Raw genomic sequence first — 18,137 nt, forward strand, 5'->3', positions numbered from 1 at the left:
GATTAGCTCCAGGGTTTGCACCAACTATAACGATGAAAAGGAGGCATTGGAAAGAGACCTCTTGGGTTTGACCCTGTCTGCACCGTTACCAACTATGTGATATTGATCAGGTTATTTTGTTCTCTAGGCTCTAATGTTCTCATTCATAAGATGGGAAGAATAGCATGTTGTTCATTAGAGTCATTGTGCAGATTCAATAAGATAATTCAAATAAAGCATTTAGCAGGATGTGGGGAGTAGGAACACTTGTGTACCATTTGTGGCTGTGGAGACTTGATCAAACCAAATTGGAGAGCAAGCTGGTGGTCCTTAATCAGATTCAGTACAAAAAACCCACAATAATCCAGTGGTTCAACTCCCAGGAATAGATGCCAGAAAAATTCTCAAACAAGCACCATAATAAGATAAGTCAGGTATCCCCATTGTTAAATGGGGATGGAAACTAATTACTTTTTTGAGTTTCAACCATGTGCCAGAGACTACACATTTTGCTTCATTTAATCCTCAAAACAGCCCTACAAGATATATATATATATATTTTTTTATCTATTTAACTGTTGAAAGAAATGATTCTCAGTGAGGTTCAATAACCTGCCCAACAACATTTAGCTAATGATGGGCAAAGCTGGGATTCCAATTCAGGTGTGTTTTTACTCCTGTCTAATATCCCATACTGTTTCAAAGCAGATAATTACCTCTCTTCTTCCCTCACAGGTTGTAGTACAGAGGAGGTCATACATTTCACCACATAATCCCCCAACATTGTCTCCCTGTCCGCTTTTTCTAATTTTACATATTACCTTTCTTTCATCTCATATTTTTTTCTCATTCTTTATACTCTCTGCTTTTTTCTCACCTCATTGAAGATATTCAAAAATGACTTTGAATATTTTTTATAGCAGATTGAAAGATGAGGAAAATTCGGTTATACTAACTAATAGCTCCAAATTAAAGAGCTTGGAACATCAGCTATCATTTTAAAATGGAACGAATCAACCACCTTTTCCGATGTCAGCCAGGGCAGACTCTTCACTTCCTTCTTTTTTAAGTTGACTCAGCTGAATAGAGTGCTCTGGTTTTAATGAGAGAGTTTTAGGACAAGGTCCAACTTCATTGATTTCTGTTCCATCCTTGCGTTTTCTCACTTACGTTCTTAAAGAATAGACTGTGTCTCTTTAACTTTCAAATGGAATTCACTGATGTGAATAATTTCCGTCCTGAGGTAAAGGGAGTTTTGTCGTATAACTCCATGTTTTACTAATAGATTGGTCAGTCTGTATTAAGAGTTCTAGGTGACATTAACCATTGAGTCAAATAATAATTTGTCATATTGAAGATGACAGCATTGCAAGAACGCTGTGGAATGCTTATAAATACACACACACACACACACACGAACACCCATCCTTGGCCATGTTAGTTGCATAAAAATAAATTAGACATTTCATAACCTGCTGTTTACAGCACAGAGGAGCAGCAGAAAGTGGTTCACAATGAGTTTCATTATGAAGGAATAATGCTCTGGCCAATAAAAGAAGGATGGATTAATAACAAATGCTCTTTGTATTTGGTGCTGGGCTCTGTGAATTATTTATGTTTCTGGGCATGGTCTGAGAAGTATTTCAATGGAGTGTAATTTGTCAAGGTTACTTATACTTTACCATATTTTTTCCTAACTATATCTTTCTGGGTAGTACCACACATAAATATTTTCATTGTGTTGTGCATTTATTTGCAATATTGATGGGACTGTAAAATGTGGGTATTAGCACCCCTTTAACCAATGTCAGGTTTAAGAATTAAGATCAGAAATACTAGTGTCTTCCTTTTAGAAATATGGAGGTTAACTTTGATTATTATTCAGCTTTTGTGGCTGATGAGCCAGCTATAAGTCATGCTGTGGAAAATTTATTGTCTAGAAATCATGCTACTGAATATTTTATCTTACTGGAAATGTGCTATAAAGGGGCCTCATCTTTAATCAAATACATGATGATGTTGCAATCTCTTGCTTGTACTGTCATATTATAAAGTTAAGGTTAAGCAAAACTAAATGCATGACTTCTGGGCAGAGCAATGAGTGTGTATATGTATGGAGAGATAATATCCCCCAAAGAAATTGTTTTAGTTTGCCTTTTATTTTAAATGTCTAAGTGTGTAAGAAAGGAGAGCTTTGGCTCACTGTAATGTTCAGACCCAGGTAACACCAGGTGGAGAAACATGAGCAACACATGCTATAGCCAGGGAGGAAATAGAGTAGAAATCAAATAATGGCTGCTCAAGTGTTTTCAGGTTCTAGGTCTGATTTATGTTCAAAATTTCAGGAAATTCAAGGTAATTTCCCGTTCCTAGAGAAACATTTAATTTAATGGCAGAGATAAAATGGCTGATTTGTATGCAGAAGTCTTTTGAATGTGTCTTTTTTTTTTCTGAATGCCTGGTTGTGGAGTGGTTCCACACCTCTGACTCCTCCACCCCACCAATGAGTGTGTGGGGGTTCTTTTGTTTTTAACTTCTTGTGTTTTGTTTAGGCATTGGAAGGAGGAAATGATTGTTCATTGTTGGGTCTGACTTCTAGTCCAAACATCTTTGTGACTACACCCACTCTTTGCTTATCAATATGGTTAGGTTTTGAAGACCAGGTCGTTATGTGAAAATGGAGGATGACCACATCAAATCCCAAAAAGGAGGATGACTACATCATTACATAACTGCCAAATGACATCATTACATAACTGCCAAACCACTGAGAATCACAGCTCAGCTAAGCTGACACATACTTTTAACCATCATAGCCAGTGTTACTCTCGCCTTGTATCTCAGCATTCATTACTGCCAGATGTATATTGTTAACGCACAAAATAGTTGGATAGTAGGTTTTCTGCCGTTGTTGTAAATGTGAATTGTCGGATAACGAGATAATCGATAAGTGAGGAGTAGGTATACTGGATGTACTCTGTCCTGGTGCTTTTATTCCTTCTCAGTGATTTGTTGTTGGGTGCCATCAAGTCAAGTCTAACTCATAGTGACCCCATATGACAGAGTAGAACTGCTCCATAGTGTTTTCTAGGCTGTAATCTTTATGGGAGGAGATAGCCAGGTCTTTCTCTCCTGGAGCTACTGGGTGGGTTCGAACCACTAACCTTCTAGTTAGCAACAGAGCGCTTAACTGTTGTGCCCCCCAGGACTCCCTTTTCAGTGATAAGAACATGAGTAAAAAGTAAGGAAGTTATCTAGAAGGAGGTTTAGAACAAAGGCCAAACCTGAAAATACCTTACATGAGAAAAGACCCATAGGGAGTCAGATCGGAAGGATGCTTCTTTTGACCTTATCTTAGCTGCTTTTAGTGCCAATCTCATTGTTCCATTACACATTTTTTTTCACAAAGCCTAATTCTCCTTTAAAAATCTTTCTCCCTATACTTCTCATTACCTGCAAGAGTCTGCTTATTGCACAAGATTGAAAATCACTTTACTAAGTTTTACAGTTGCTATATTCTTCCATATCATTGCTATATAAACCAGTTCAATAGAACATTTTATGATACTGCAAATATTCTATACTTGTACTGTCTGATACAGTAGTCGCTAGCCACATGTGCACTTGAAATGTGGCTAGTGTGACTCAGAACCAAGTTTTTTAATTTAAATTTAAATAACCACATATGACTGAAAAAACCAAACCAATCCCATTGACATTGAGTTGATTCCAACTCATAATAACCCTACAAAACAGAGTAGAGCTGCCCCATTGAGTTTCCACGGCTGTAATCCTACTCCCGTGGAGCAGCTGGTGGGTTCAAACCACTGACCTTTGGGTTAGCAGCAGAATGCTTTAACCACTGTACCACCAGGGCTTCTTCATATATGACTAAATATAAATATATATATATTCTTCATATATGACTAATAACCAATAAATAACCAGTTGCTATCGAGTCGATTCCGACTCATAGAGACCCCATAGGACAGAGTAGAACTGCCCCATAGGGTTTCCAAGTACTGGCTGGTGGATTCAAACTGCCGACCCTTTGGTTAGCAGCCAAGCTGTTATCCACTGTGCCACCAAGGCTCCCACATATGACAAGCAGCTACCATATTGAAACAGCATAGCTATAAAGATGTTCAGAATACAGTTGACAGCTGCTAATTGAACAAGGTCAATGGTATCCCTTTGAAAATATGTTTTAAGGAAGGTGCCATTTCTTACCGAATTAAAAATTAATTTATTTTAACAATGAAAAATTTATTTAAATACATTAAGTTTTGTGTGTTTGTGTTTGTTAGTGTTAGGAGAGTTGGGTGGTGGAAGGGGAGATAAAGACAACTATAAGCTCTGTTGATGTCGAGTCAATTCCAACTCACGGCAAATCTAAAGACAACTATTGTTATATGTATATATATATTATAATAAAAAAATTCTATATGGCAATCTATTTTGTAGAAAATATACTTTTTCATTAAGAATTTGGGAGTTCATTGTAAATGAAACCAGGTGTTGTGCTATTTCAGAAGAGGAATTCTATCGCCATTTCCGCTTATCTGGAGATCACTGTTCCATTAGTTTTGCTTGTAAGAAAGGAAGCTAAGAGGCCAGTAGTACATGAAAGAGACCTCTGAGTTGCCTATGAGATGTACTGAATGTCCCAGCTAACTTGAACAACTTTGTCTCCCTCTGCTTCCCTACATGTGTGCACCTTTGTCAATCATACTAAACTCTTCCGCCTACAGAATGTGGTGGTTTTCATTCTCCCCTTCGACTTGATTGTCCTTCTCTAGGCATATCTCTCTGCCTGCTGAATTCCATCTACCCCGAAAGGTCATGGTCATTCTCTTTGTATTGGGTCCTTGGACTTCTGCTTCTCAAGACCTTGCCTGGGAGTTCTTTACCTGCAGCTAACAACCTAATGGAACCGGAATAGACAGGTGTCTTAGTTATCTAGTGCTGCTATAACAGAAACACCACAAGTGAATGACTTCAACAAACAGAAATTTATTCTCTCACAGTTGAGGCTAGAAGTGTGAATTCAGGGTGCTGACTCTAGCCAAGCTTTTCTCTTTCTGTCAGCTCTGGAGGAAGCTCCTTGTCTCTTTGAGCTTCTGCTCCTGGGTGATTGCCACATGGGTTGGCATGTGTCTTTTCTTGTCTCTGCTTCTTTCACTTGCTTGTTTAATCTCTTTTATATCTCAATTTTAAAAGAGATTGATTCAAGACACACCCTATACTAACTCTGTCTCATTAGCATAACAAAGACAAACCATTCCCAAATGGCATTATAACCACAGACATAGAGGCTAGGATTTACAACACAGGTTTTTGAGGAACACAATTCAATCCTTAACAGCAGGTTTGAAGTGCCCTAGAAAGTTATCCCTGCTCCAAAATTGCTTTCCAATTAGAAGCATCATTTTCTTTGAAGGATAAGAGATATGTAGGGTAGGGTACCTAAAAACACAAGAGAGATCAGGCTCCCCAGAGGACCCTCAGCTCCCTTCATTCCCATTTCCAGTATCCACAGTTTCGTACTTAGCCACTGTCTTTAAGGGGTGACAAAGTATTTTCTTCTGTTATTCACACACACACACACACACACACACACACACACACACACACACAAATGATTACCTGATCTTCATTGGTCTTAAATATTTAGCTAAAGATAAAAGACATTTCCCTGAACAAATTTATATTCCTCTTGTTATCCTCTACTTTATTTCAAGTAGTGCAGCTTGCAGCAGGTTTTGTTTTTTTCTTCCTTAGTACTGTATCTAAGTTTATAAGAGTTAGTCAACATACTCCAGTCTCCTTATAGTTTGGTCTCTTGTCCTTAGCTATTTTAGATTTTGTGAGCACACAGTTTACGTCCAAAAGACAATCAGTGATAGCTTAATGAATTGCTTTGCTGTTATGTAGAAAAGACTGCCATCTGCCCAGCTTAGAATTGTGGTATTCTTCCTGCTTTCCTTTTTTTTACTGATATTTGTCACTTGCAACATCTCCTAATAGCGTATGTGTGAGTTAAGATTATTTGGATTCCAAGTGGCAAAATTTCAAACAAACTTAGCTTAAGCAAAAGATGAGATTAATTCAAAATACACTGAACTGTTTCATAAAGAACAGTGCTGTGGGAAGCATGGTAAAGCATTTAGACCACGTAAACACATGCATACCTTCAAAACTCTCTCTGCCTCTTGTATCTGCTTCTCTCTGTATGTTGGTGCCATTCTTCATTCCTGCTCTAGACTTCTCTAGAAGTCATTGTAGAGAACATGGCCAACCACCACCCAATTTGGCTCTCTGGGTCACCAGTCCAGATGTTCTGGGAAAAGGTCTGATTGGTCCAATTGGTTAGCCTACCCCCAGATCAGTCAGTTGTAGCCCAGGTGGTAGGGTCATTCTTAATACTATGACAATCTTCATATAACTATGTAGCTGTTAAAAGGCAAAGCAGGGACACACTTCCCAGAAAAACAGGGCTCTTATGTAGACAAGGAACCCTGATGGCAGAGTGGTTAAGAGCTCGACTGCTAGCCAAAAGGTCGGCAGTTCGAACTGACCAGCCATTCCTTGGAAACCTTATGGGGTAGTTCTACTCTGTCCTGTGGGTTCACTATGAGTCAGAATCGACTAGACAGCAATAGGTTTTATGTAGACAAAATGAATATCCGTTTTAGCTTGATTTTTCTTCTCCCTTCTTCCCAATTCTAATGACTTCCAAATGCAGCTCAAATGTCACCGTGTCCACAACATCATCCCTTTAATAAAGCTCTCTCATAGTGTGGGAAAAGCTTAGTTTGGACTGATTTAGGTTAAAACCCTGGACAAAATACTTGTTGCTACTTACTATGCCACCAGGCTTTCCTTGGAAACCCTACTGGGCAGTTCTCCTCTGCCTTATAGGGTCACTATGAGTCGAAATTGACTAAACAGCAACAAGTTTCGTTTTTGGTACTTACTACACTATGATTTTGGCTTCATTTCCCTCATCAGTAATAGTAAAGGCATGAAAAGTAAATTGAAACTAGATTACAGAAGTTTAAAACTGATCAGGCAAAGGAATGTTTACATAATTTTTTGAAGAAAAAAATTGCAAGTGCTATTTTAGGAAGAGTAATTTGAAGACTGGTGGAGATCAGGAAATTTATAGCCAACTTCAGTGCCTATGGAGAAGGTTAGGGCAGTGGTAGGACAATGGTTAGTATGAGAAGTTCTAATCAGATAAACGGAGCTCAGTCGAGGAACTCAGGAAGCCATCAGATCTTGAAGACAGGCTGGTGTTAAGATGGTTGTCTTTTCACTCATTTCTTGGTTCTCTCATACTCCGTCTCCCTTCAGACAATATACTTTATTTCTGTTTTTTGGTCATCAGCCCAGTCATTTTTCACTCTTAATTTTGTACATACTGTTATTTTTATTTAGTTATCTCCAACTTATTTTTCAAATCTTAGCTAAACTAGGGTTCTTAGAGAGAAGATGAAGGGAATGAGACAAAGTTGAAGAAGATTATGAATGGAAAAATGAAGATATCTTAACAACAGATTATTGGAATATTTGAACAGAAGAAATAAATTCAATTCATAATTTTTTTTTAGCATCTACTATTTTGAAGACAGAAACCCTGGTGGTGTAGTGGCTAAGTGCTACTGCTCTAACCAAAGGTCAGCAGTTTGAATCCACCAGGCGCTTTTTGGAAACTCTATGGGGCAGTTCTACTCTGTTCTGTAGGGTCACTATGAGTCAGAATCGACTCGACAGCAGTGGGTTTGGTTTATTTTGAAGGTTGTTTTAGCTAAAAGGACTACAGAATCTCTGAATTTGGAAACTGAAATCAACCAGGGGTACAGATTAAGGAATTGAGAAAGTAGTTCTCACTTTGTTTAGGTGGTAAAATATCTGAAATTCATGATGCTTACTGAGCAATATTCAAAATAATAAAATATTAATATACTAAACTTAAAGGGAGTAAATATAAAATTTCTTTCCTAATCAGATACCATCTTGTGCTAGATTTTGCCATAGATATCTATATATCTGTCAAAAGTTTAAGAAATAATTATAAGAGAGACATTTTAAATTGGAAATATGCTATTTCACTGGCTTAATAACGTTCTCTGAATTGGAGAAGAGAACTTGCATTTGACTTTGTCATTATTAGGTGCCGTTGAGTTGGTTTCAACTCAAAGTGACCCCATGTACAACAGAACAAAACTCTGCCAGGTCCTGCGCCATTGTCATGCTTAAGCCCATTGTTGTAGCCGCTATGTCATTTGACTTAAAAATAACCCAAATTTTAGTGGTGAGGAATTTTGATAGAGCTTAATGACAGCATGGTCTGAAAACCAGTGAGTTAAGGGTCAGTGAGGTAAATTTCATCACAATGTGTGTCCCTTTCTCCCTGCCTCCTGTCTTCAGGTCCATGGATTTAAGAGGAGCCGTGGTGGCCTAGTGGTTAAAAGCTCGGCTGCTAACCAAAAGGACTGTTTCTTTGGAAACTTTATGAGGAAGTTCCACTCTCTCCTATAGGGTTGCTGTGAGTTGGAATTGACTTGATGGCAGGGGGTTTAGTTCACTACATGGAGCACCTGGGTGGTGCAAAAAATTAATGTGCTCTCCTGCTAACTGAAAAGTTGGGGGTTCAAATCCACACAGAGCTACCTTGGAAGAAAGGCCTGTTGATGTACTTTTGAAAAATCAGTCATTGAAAATCCTATGGAGAACAGTTCTACTCTGACACACATGGGATCAATAGTTGGAGTTGACTCAAAGGCAACTGGGTTTTACTGGTTTTGTCTACATATAAGACAAGATAGTGCGCTCTTAACTTTGGCTGTATATTAGAATCACTTGAGGGGCTTAAAACAAAGGCAGATGACAGAGTCCAGACCAATCCAACTAGAATCTCTAGGTTGACACCTGGGCAAGGCTAGTTTTTAAATGCTCCCTAGAGTTGGTTCTAATGTGCAGCTAGTGTTGAGAAGCACTGATGTAAGAAATGAAAGGAAATCAGGAATGCCCTAGTCTAGCAATCATGAGTCTTGGATTATTATTCACATTTAGGGCAGTGTAATGCAACTATCTTGCATCTCACTTTTCTTAGCTGGAAAATGAAAGAATAAGACTTGAAAGCTTTTTTTTTTTTTTTACGTTTTATGGTTCTTAAGACAGACTCCTGAAAATTTGTATATAAATAAAATTTTATGTGGATTGACTCAGCAAGAAAAGAAAGCTTGGTTAAATAAACAAATTCTAAGATGATTCCTCCAGTATGCCAATAATAGCTGTATAATGTATATAAAAATGTTTAGTATATAATTCGATAGAGAGATTACATTTAGAAATTATCGTTCAATATTTCCCCCTAGGAATACTTTAACAGACTCAAAAAGGATTTGAACCACAGAACAGATTCTTTCTAGCTGTCATCACCATCTTCTACAGGGAATTTTTATCACACTCTTTCTGAGTCAGTGTTTCTCTATGACTCTCTGTTAATTCCTCAATGTTTTCTTTGAGGATGCTGAAGGTGTCGTTACACTGTCTTGCTGGACCTGAGCAATGTTTCACTGGTCAAAGGCCAGGAGACCCTTACAATAATTCACCCCTTCTTTTCATGGATTTAACCAACATGCATCAACACATTCAGCTTGGATTTCACACCATTGCCTGTGTGTGTAACTTCTAAGAGTGAAATAGGGGGCAGCATTATTGTATTACTTGAGCCGTTATTTCCGTCTCATTCTCTAGCTTTTCTCTGACATAGCTGGTTTCTGATTGAATGCAACTACACTATTGTTTCCATTTTCTGGATGAGGAAACAGTCTGAGAACTTTGTTATTTGCTAAGGTTATATAGCGAGTGTACAAGAAATTGCCATCCGGACTGTTTTACTCTAAAACGGTGAGCCTTGAATGAGCGCCAAAGTATTAAATGGAGTGTTCATTCAAAAAAACATTAAAGGAAAATCATCTGTATGCATGAAATTGCAGGCAATAGAAATGCAATGAGATTAAGGCTTATCAGGATTCCTCTTAAGAAGGGAGAATTTGGGAACTTGGGAAGGAAGTTCTTGGGAACACAATTTAATTAGTGCTCAACGTGGAACCTGAGAATTGAAAATAAGGGGCCTAGGTTTGTTTGGAACTACTCAGCTGCATACAAGGCAGGATTATGATTGCTATTCCTGAGGAGGAGGAGATTAGAGTTGGTGGAAAGAGAGGCAGTGTAGAACTGGGAGATGGCGGGAGACTTGTTGAGTGCCCTTGAGTTGATTTTCAACTCATAGTGAGTCCATGTGACAGAGCAGAGCTGCCCCATAGGGTTGTCTAGGCTGTAATATTTCAGGAAGCAGATCATTAGATCTTTCTCCCACAGAGTTGCTGCGTGGGTTTGAACTGCCCTCCATTCTGTTATCAGCTGAGTGCTTAATCATTGTGCCTCCAGGGATTCTGGCAGGAGACTACCCACCTACTCAAATCTCACCAGGTCTAATAAATCCTGAATGCTTAATGTGAATGGCTTTCTTGTGGAAACTAGTAAAGTATCCAATTCTTTATGCAGAATGTCCCAGGACTATCAGATACGTATGTGGGGAAGATGTGAGGCATAGACATGCGCAAGAAAGAAAGCAGCAAGAGCTCATGGCTCAAACCACGGAATTGGGTTCTGAATAAGTTTAGAGATACCTGCAGGACAGGGAGTGAGTGTAGGGGGAGGGAGAGCCATTAGCTGACACATCTTATCCCAAATGAATAGAATATGCTCTCTAACCTCAGTATGAGGAGTCCTGGTGGCACGGTGATTAAGCACTCCGCTGCTAACCAAAAGCTTGGCAGTTCGAACCCACCAGCTGCTCTCCAGGAGAAAGATATGGCAATCTGCTTCTGTAAAGATTTACAGCCTTGCAAACCCTACGGAGCAGTTCTACTCTGTCCTGTATGGTTGCTATGAGTTGGAATTGACTTGATGGCAAGGGGCTGCATTAACCTCGATGACCACAAATATAAGTGTGAATAATTTTAGGAACAACAGTAGCATGAAAATGATTTACTTCTCTATTAGAGATTAATTGCTAATGGCAAAATAGCCCAGAATGTTTCCAGTTATTGAAAGAATGACCAAAATAGAAAGTCCGGCACTGTAAGAATCAGCAGTGGCATCCTATAGGATTTTCTTAGTGTAAATAAGACAGCTTTGCAGAAGTAAGAATGATGGAGAAGGTCAACATGTGTATCGCTACCAAGAAAATCAATTCCGAGTGATGGCGACCCTGTAGGACAGAGCAGAACTGTCCCATGAAGTTTCCAAGGCTATAATCTTTACGGAAGCAGACTGCCACATCTTTCTCCTGTGGAGCAGCTGGTGAGTTCTAACCTCTGACCTTTTGGTTAGGAGCCGAGTCCTTAACCAGTGTGCCACAGGGCTCCTCAATATATTGCAGTATAGCTGCAAAAGAATTAAATTCAAGGATTTAATTGAATCATTTCTTTTTTCCCCCTTAGACATGTAGTGTTTCATCATGGTTGTTCTTTAAATTGAATCCACCTAATTTTCTTACTTGGAATTAATTTTTCTTGGTGTAGGATTGCTGAAAAGGAGTTTATGGCATTCACTGTCTTTGAAATAAGCACCATGGCCTGTGTTATTATTTTTGGTGGTGAAACATTGCTATATTTCTCATAACGTACCAAGACAGTGATTTGGACAAATGAATTGCATATTTACGAGATGTTGTTCTTTTGTTTGAATATGAAAGGGAATCTTAAATTATTTTAACAGAGCCTTTATGTCTCCAAACTTTAATTGTTTACAATGAATATGCCAGGTTCTTCAGAAGATATATTATTCTACTGGTTAAAAATATTAAGCAATTCCCAGGGCACTTAAATTCAATTTGGTTTGACTAGTTCATTACAGTTTTTCATTTAAGCACAAGAGTCTTCAGAATAATGATTCCAACTCCCTAAATTTCCTTCTAAATTTAGGTCAGGTAATTAGCGGTGTGTTCCCCACAAGAAACAGGTAATTATAATGGTAAATGCCCATTGGCTAAATCTACCCGAAAAAGTAGATGTCTTATTTGTATTCTTTAACATTAGAAAAACACTTAAAACCAGGATTTTAACCACAACTTGTGTACCTTCAAAATCTGTCATTTGCTGCTTGTATTAGGTTGTTACACCTATTTCATACCTTCCTATAGAAATGGCATTTGAGCTAAATGCTACTTGTGTTCACTTTAGAAGAAAATCAAATGGGTACATAATCTGCCATGAAAGTAGGATACCATACTAAATGACATTTTCTGACCAAGGAAGACCGGCAAAGATATATTCAGCATCAGTCAATGAAAACCCGGCTTGAGGAACTTGTGTTTGCAGTTGTATAATCACTGGGGACCTGATTAGCACCATGGGTGTCTTTTCTCATTTATCATCTACGTTAGAGACCCATATGCAAATGAAAGGTAATGGGGGCATGCTGCGGAAGTTGTCATACTCCCTTAGAGATGTTGCCGCCCCCAAACAGAAATGTGGTGATGGACTATTTCTCTTCATGACAAGAGATGCATTTTCTCCATTTAGTTTTCTGGGTACATTTAAAAAATAGCAAAATGTTTATATTTTTATCTTTATGAGATATTGAAAATGCATTGGTTAAATACAGTGGTCATTTTGAACAAAACAAACACATAGACATTCTGGTCGGAAGCATAAGTCTTGGGGAGCTTTCTGGTAGAGTCAGCATGCCCGAGTTTACAGATTCACAGCCTATGTGGGCCAGACCGGCGTAGTGGTTAAGTGCTACGTCTGCTGACCAAGAGGCCTGCAGTTCGAATCCGCCAGGCGCTCCTTGGAAACTCTACAGGGCAGTTCTACTCTGTCCTATAGGGTCGCTGAGTCAGAATAGACTCGATGGCAGTGGGCTTGGGTTTTTTTTGGTGGGGGGAGTGGGCCAGACCCTTGGCTGTGGTGATTCATCAGAGTAGGTGCTTCCTAGGAAATGACTCTTTAAAAACAACCGTCTGACCTGTGCTGGTGACATCTGTCATGTGCTTCATCACACACCACTGCACCTTTTTCTGTTAAAATCTCTGCATCATTTATTCATTCATTGTCCTTGATCCTCCTGATAATTTCCCTCTTGCCCAGAGTGACTACACTGCATTTGCACGGTCAGCTAATTTGGTTTGGCTAAATAATATGCATGATATCTATCATCGTATTTTTTTTTTTTTTGTATTGGTTGCTACCAATAGCTCTACTTCCATTAGAGCCAAAGTAGAAAGCAAAGATATGAACTGAATTATAGTTTGAAGTGTTTTTATTTATTTTTCCCCCTGAAACGCAAGTAGAGTGGAATTTGTTTTCACTGCCAGAGGTAGGAACTTCCTATAGAAGGACAAAGTAGGGTGGAGTCTGTTCAACAGAAATGCTATAAAATCCAAGTTATTAATTTAGTTAAGGAATTTCCTCCAAAGGCCATATACAATATGACCTTGGTTTCTCTTCTTCACATCTAAACTATCTTCAGAAGATGTTTTCTTCCCGGGTTCATCTGGGGATAAATCCTTGATGAGGCACATAAAGAACTGATGTAGGTAGACTTGATAAGACAGATGCCATCAATAAATGCCTTCACAAAAATACTTGCCTGTCACAAGTTAATTTGATGCAGTATCTTCTGTCATGGGGGTGGATTAATTTTGTCCATTTTCTCCCCTTGTCGTATTTCTTGTCATGTGAATAAGAATGTATTATAAAGAAGAACATACTAGACATTATAATTCTGTGATAACTCATTTTTGTGACAAAGGATATAATGAGACCAGACAATAGTGCAAATTCATCATATTCTTGCAGCGAACTTAATATTGACTTCTTGGCTTCTCTTCATGATTTCCAAAGCATGTCACTTAAGGTTTTATACCAAAGCAATGATTAAAGAAACCACCCCTGAAAGATTTTTACTGATTGCAAAGGCTTTTTCAACAGGGAAATAATAGGGCCATTTTGATTTTCTTTCCTTTTCAGCTTAAACACATATTTCGTGTATACCTGTGATTTTATTTCAGTGAAGACTCATTGATTTGATAAAGTTACTCAGAAAATGTTACAAACTGGAAGATTGGACTGCATTTATCATTGAGGAAAGAGCGATTTTCTCGATAAATCATTATTATACATCATAAAGGAAAAACAAAGTTTTACAATAAAAAACCTTTCTGAAACTCTCCTTATATTTTGTCCTTTATTTAGAACAAAACAATTCACTTTCAATATCGTATTTAGCTGTAGTCAGGAAGCTCTGATTCAGGAAATACCTCCCTAGTAAACAAGCTGTTTGATCGATTTGATTTATTTTTTATTATGGTATATATATATATATATACATAAAACAAAATATTTTGGCATACATATATAAAACAAAACATTAGCCATTTCAATGTTTTTCACAAGTAAAACTAAGTGACATTAATTACTTTCATGGTGCTGTGACTGTCTGTTTCCAAGTATTTTCCATCACTCTTAAAAGAAGCTCAGTGTCCCCTAAGCAATGACTTACCCTTCTCCCCTTACTCCTACCCCTGGTAAGCACTAGTAAACTTTGGTCTCTATGCATTTGCCTTTTCTAGATATTTCATATAACCCGGTGCCATCAAGTCGAATCTAAGTGGGATCATACAATATTTATCCTTTTGTGTCTGATTTCACTCAGCACAGTGTTTTCAAGGTTCATCCAGACTGGTTGTTTTTAATTGCTGACCTCACTTCTCCATTCCCAGAAGTGGATTTACAACTCGGAGATCTTCTCTCAAGCATTTCAGATTTCCTTGATATGTGGGAAGTAACCTGCCCTCAGAAAAATCTGGACGTGTAGAACCTATGGGAGGCTGGGTGGGATGTGGGGTGAAGTAAAGCGTGTTTTGCTGTGAGCTATGGTGGTGTCCTGTAGGGCGTAGGTTTGCTAACTTGGCTGTTTGGTGTAATCACCTGGGGAGTTTTAAAATATATTGATACCTGAGTGCCACCCCCAAACTTTCTGATTTAATTGGTCTGGAGTGAAAATTGGGTGTTGGGATGTTTTTAAAAGCTCTTGAGGTGATTGTAATCTGAATCAAAATTTCAGAACCACTTCTCTAGTGACTTGGGGAGTTTTAAGTGCTATAAATTCTGTAGGTTCATGGGAGGGACTCTGCATTATTAGTTGTGCCAAATTAGGCAGGTGGCTTGGTTCAATGATGCTCCCTTTAAAGCTCCATGGGCAAATCCATACTCCCTTAGGGACTGAATTACTGGGCTGAGGGTTCTGGAGAATGTGGTCTCAGGGAACATCTAGCTCAATTGGCATAACATAGTTTATAAAGAAAATGTTCTACATTCTAATTTGTTGAGTAGCATCTGAGGTCTTAAAAGCCTGTGAGGGGCCATCTAAGATACCCCACTGGTCTCAGGCCTTCAGAAGCAAGGGCATATGAAGAAAACTAAAGACTCAAGGGAAAGGTTAGTTCAAAGGACTAATAGAGCACAACTACCACAGCCTTCACCAGAGCGAGTCCAGTACAACTAGATCGTGGGTGCCTGGCTACCACCACTGACTACTCTGACAGGGATCACAATAGAGGGTCCCAGACAGAGCTGGAGAAAAATGTAGAAAGAAATTCTAACTGAAAAAGAAAGACCAGACTTGCTGGTCTGAAAGAAACTGTACGAACCCTGGGAGTATAGTCCCCAGATGCCCTTTCAGCTCTGAAGTCACTCCCGAGGTTCACCCTTTAGCCAAAGATTAGACAGGCCCATAAAACAAAATGAGACTAAAGGGGCACACCAGCCCAGGGCCATGGACTGGAAGGTAGGAGGGGGCAGGAAAGCTGGTAATAGGGAACCCAAAGTCGAGAAGGGAGAGTACTGACATGTCATGGGGTGGTTTACCAATGTCATAAAACAATACACGTACTAACTGTTTAATGAGAAGCTAGTTCTGTAAACCTTCATTTAAAGTACAATTAAAAAAAAAATGATGCTACCTTTACGTGGAACCTGCCTGGCTCAAACTTAGGTGGATGATGTATTTGGAAGTTCTAGTACTCAAAGAATGGGAAATACTCAAATTGAAGAAGAGGTTTCCTATGCATAGAATAAAGCAAAGCAGTATGTGACTGTGTGGAGGAGTGCAAGAATATCTACTAGCATTTTGTTTTCTCTTAACTATAGGAATCTTATCGGGACATTAAAATTTGTGCTGTGAAATATAAATAGCGTATTATGGCTGAAACAGATTTATCTAGAGAGAAGCATGCCTGGCATGTGGATAGTGGATAGTGTTAAATAAATGCTCATTGAAGGGATGATTAAATGTTCCAAAACTACAAAGGCAAAACGTTCTATACTTACATAGGTGGGGTCTCATTTTCTCTGTGGCATAAAGTAAGGGTACTTTTATGAACAAAGTCCTTTGATGTTGGACTCTCCCAACTACAGATGGTGAGAATCACACATGAAAACTTACGTGAAGGACTCAGAGATCTGTGTTTATGCAAAGAAAATCTATGCATATTATGAGTGTATACACAAACATAAATACATTCCGAGGGTAGTGTAGTGGAAAGAACTGCTAAGTTTTGCTTCTCCCTCCCCCTCTCTGTGATTTTGGGTCTCATTTCCTCAGCTGTCAAATTTAAGCACTGGATTTTTTAATTTTAATTTTAGCCTCTTTATTTCTACATGCACGTGCAAAATCACTTATACAATAAACCAATGCATTTTACTTGATCTGATTTCACGGATTTATTTTTATCTAAAAAAAAAAAAGGCAGGTAATTTAATCAAATTTTTGCTAAGGTCCTTTGATGAAGATGTCAAAACCCAATGTTTTTTTTTTTTTTTTTTCTAATTAGAATTACCTGTAGCAAGAATATGCAATGGTATTTTTTTCTTGCTAAACCCTTTTTTTTTTTTTTAAACCCTAGGGATTCTATCCTGGTGTTGACGTTGGAATACCTCCAGGCTTTTGTGAGGTGAAGTACAAAGCGTACATTTTCTTGCTAAAGCAGAATCTCTCCAGAAACAGAGCTGCTCTTGAATCTCCTGAAAGACCTGCTGCCTTCTAAGAACAAAAGGTCCAATCTGATGAGGATCCTTGCAAGTAGTGCTCACTCAGGAAGCCCGAGTCACCCGATGGGGGAGCAGCTAATTGGCCAGACAGCCTTGGAATGAATTTAGCTGCTGGCTGGCAGGTGGGGTACATGGTAAAGCACCACATCCAGGCTGCACTGTAATTTGTTTTTAATTACCCTGTTTGCTTGGGAAAGGCTGTGAGGCCTACTCATTGCTCATATTGGTATGCTAATTGACTGTTTGGAGATTTACAAACTGAGTTTTACACAATGTCCTATTCTATCACCTGTGGTGATCTGAATAACATGTTATTTATTTCCTTCTTCTGAAATTTTAAGTTTTAGTATCTTGAATAAAGATAAAAGACCAAATTTACTGCTTATTAAATCTCACAACTTCAACCAGTAAAGACTTTAAGAATGTATTACCCTTTAAACGTGTCTTTTATTTCCTTTTGTTTCTCGGCTTAGAAAATGGAATCTTTTCATATGAAATGTTTATAGGTGTCAACAAGTAAATACTGATTTGTGAGCACACTCTTACAGCCCAGGGAGGTGGGAGAGGGAGGCGAGGTGGTAGGAGGAGAGCAGCCAGGCTGCAAGGGAAGCCAAGCAAATGGCGAGCCAGGTGCCTGCTCAGCAGGAAGCATGCCCAGGAGCAGAGCCTGAAAGCCCAAAGTGGGTCAGATGGGGTTCAGAGGAGCACAGTTGCTGTGCAAATTCATGCCCGCAACCTGGGAACGATCTTGAATTAAGCTGGAATGGAAAAGCACAGGCATAGAGATGACCTACGAGAATTACGAGGAGCTAGTCTTTTTTTTTTTTTTTAGTCTTTTTTTTAGTCAGAGCTGGGTCAGCCAGAGGATGCGCTGAAGGCAGGTGAGTGTGAAGGTATACCTACCATAGAGAGGCCCTGTGAAATTCTGCCAGCCAGAGAGGTAGCCCCCTCCAGACGCTGGACTTGAGAACAGAGATTGTGTTGCTTATAATTGTGTCTCCGGGACCTCAAGGCTGTTGGGGTGGG

The 18,137-nt window shown here is 38.8% G+C and overlaps 1 long non-coding RNA gene across 1 annotated transcript in view; it reads left to right on the plus strand.

Annotated features, from left to right (window-relative positions):
- Window positions 1-17,484, plus strand: part of LOC126066511 (uncharacterized) — a 195,829-nt gene extending 178,345 nt beyond the window's left edge. Inside the window, exon 3 of the long non-coding RNA XR_007515119.1 lies at window positions 16,967-17,484. This is a non-coding gene — a long non-coding RNA (uncharacterized LOC126066511). The remainder of the gene's footprint in view (window positions 1-16,966) is intronic.
- The last annotated feature ends 653 nt before the right edge of the window (window positions 17,485-18,137 follow it).

Source organism: Elephas maximus, chromosome 23 (assembly GCF_024166365.1).
Source record: "Elephas maximus indicus isolate mEleMax1 chromosome 23, mEleMax1 primary haplotype, whole genome shotgun sequence".
NCBI lineage: Eukaryota > Metazoa > Chordata > Mammalia > Proboscidea > Elephantidae > Elephas > Elephas maximus.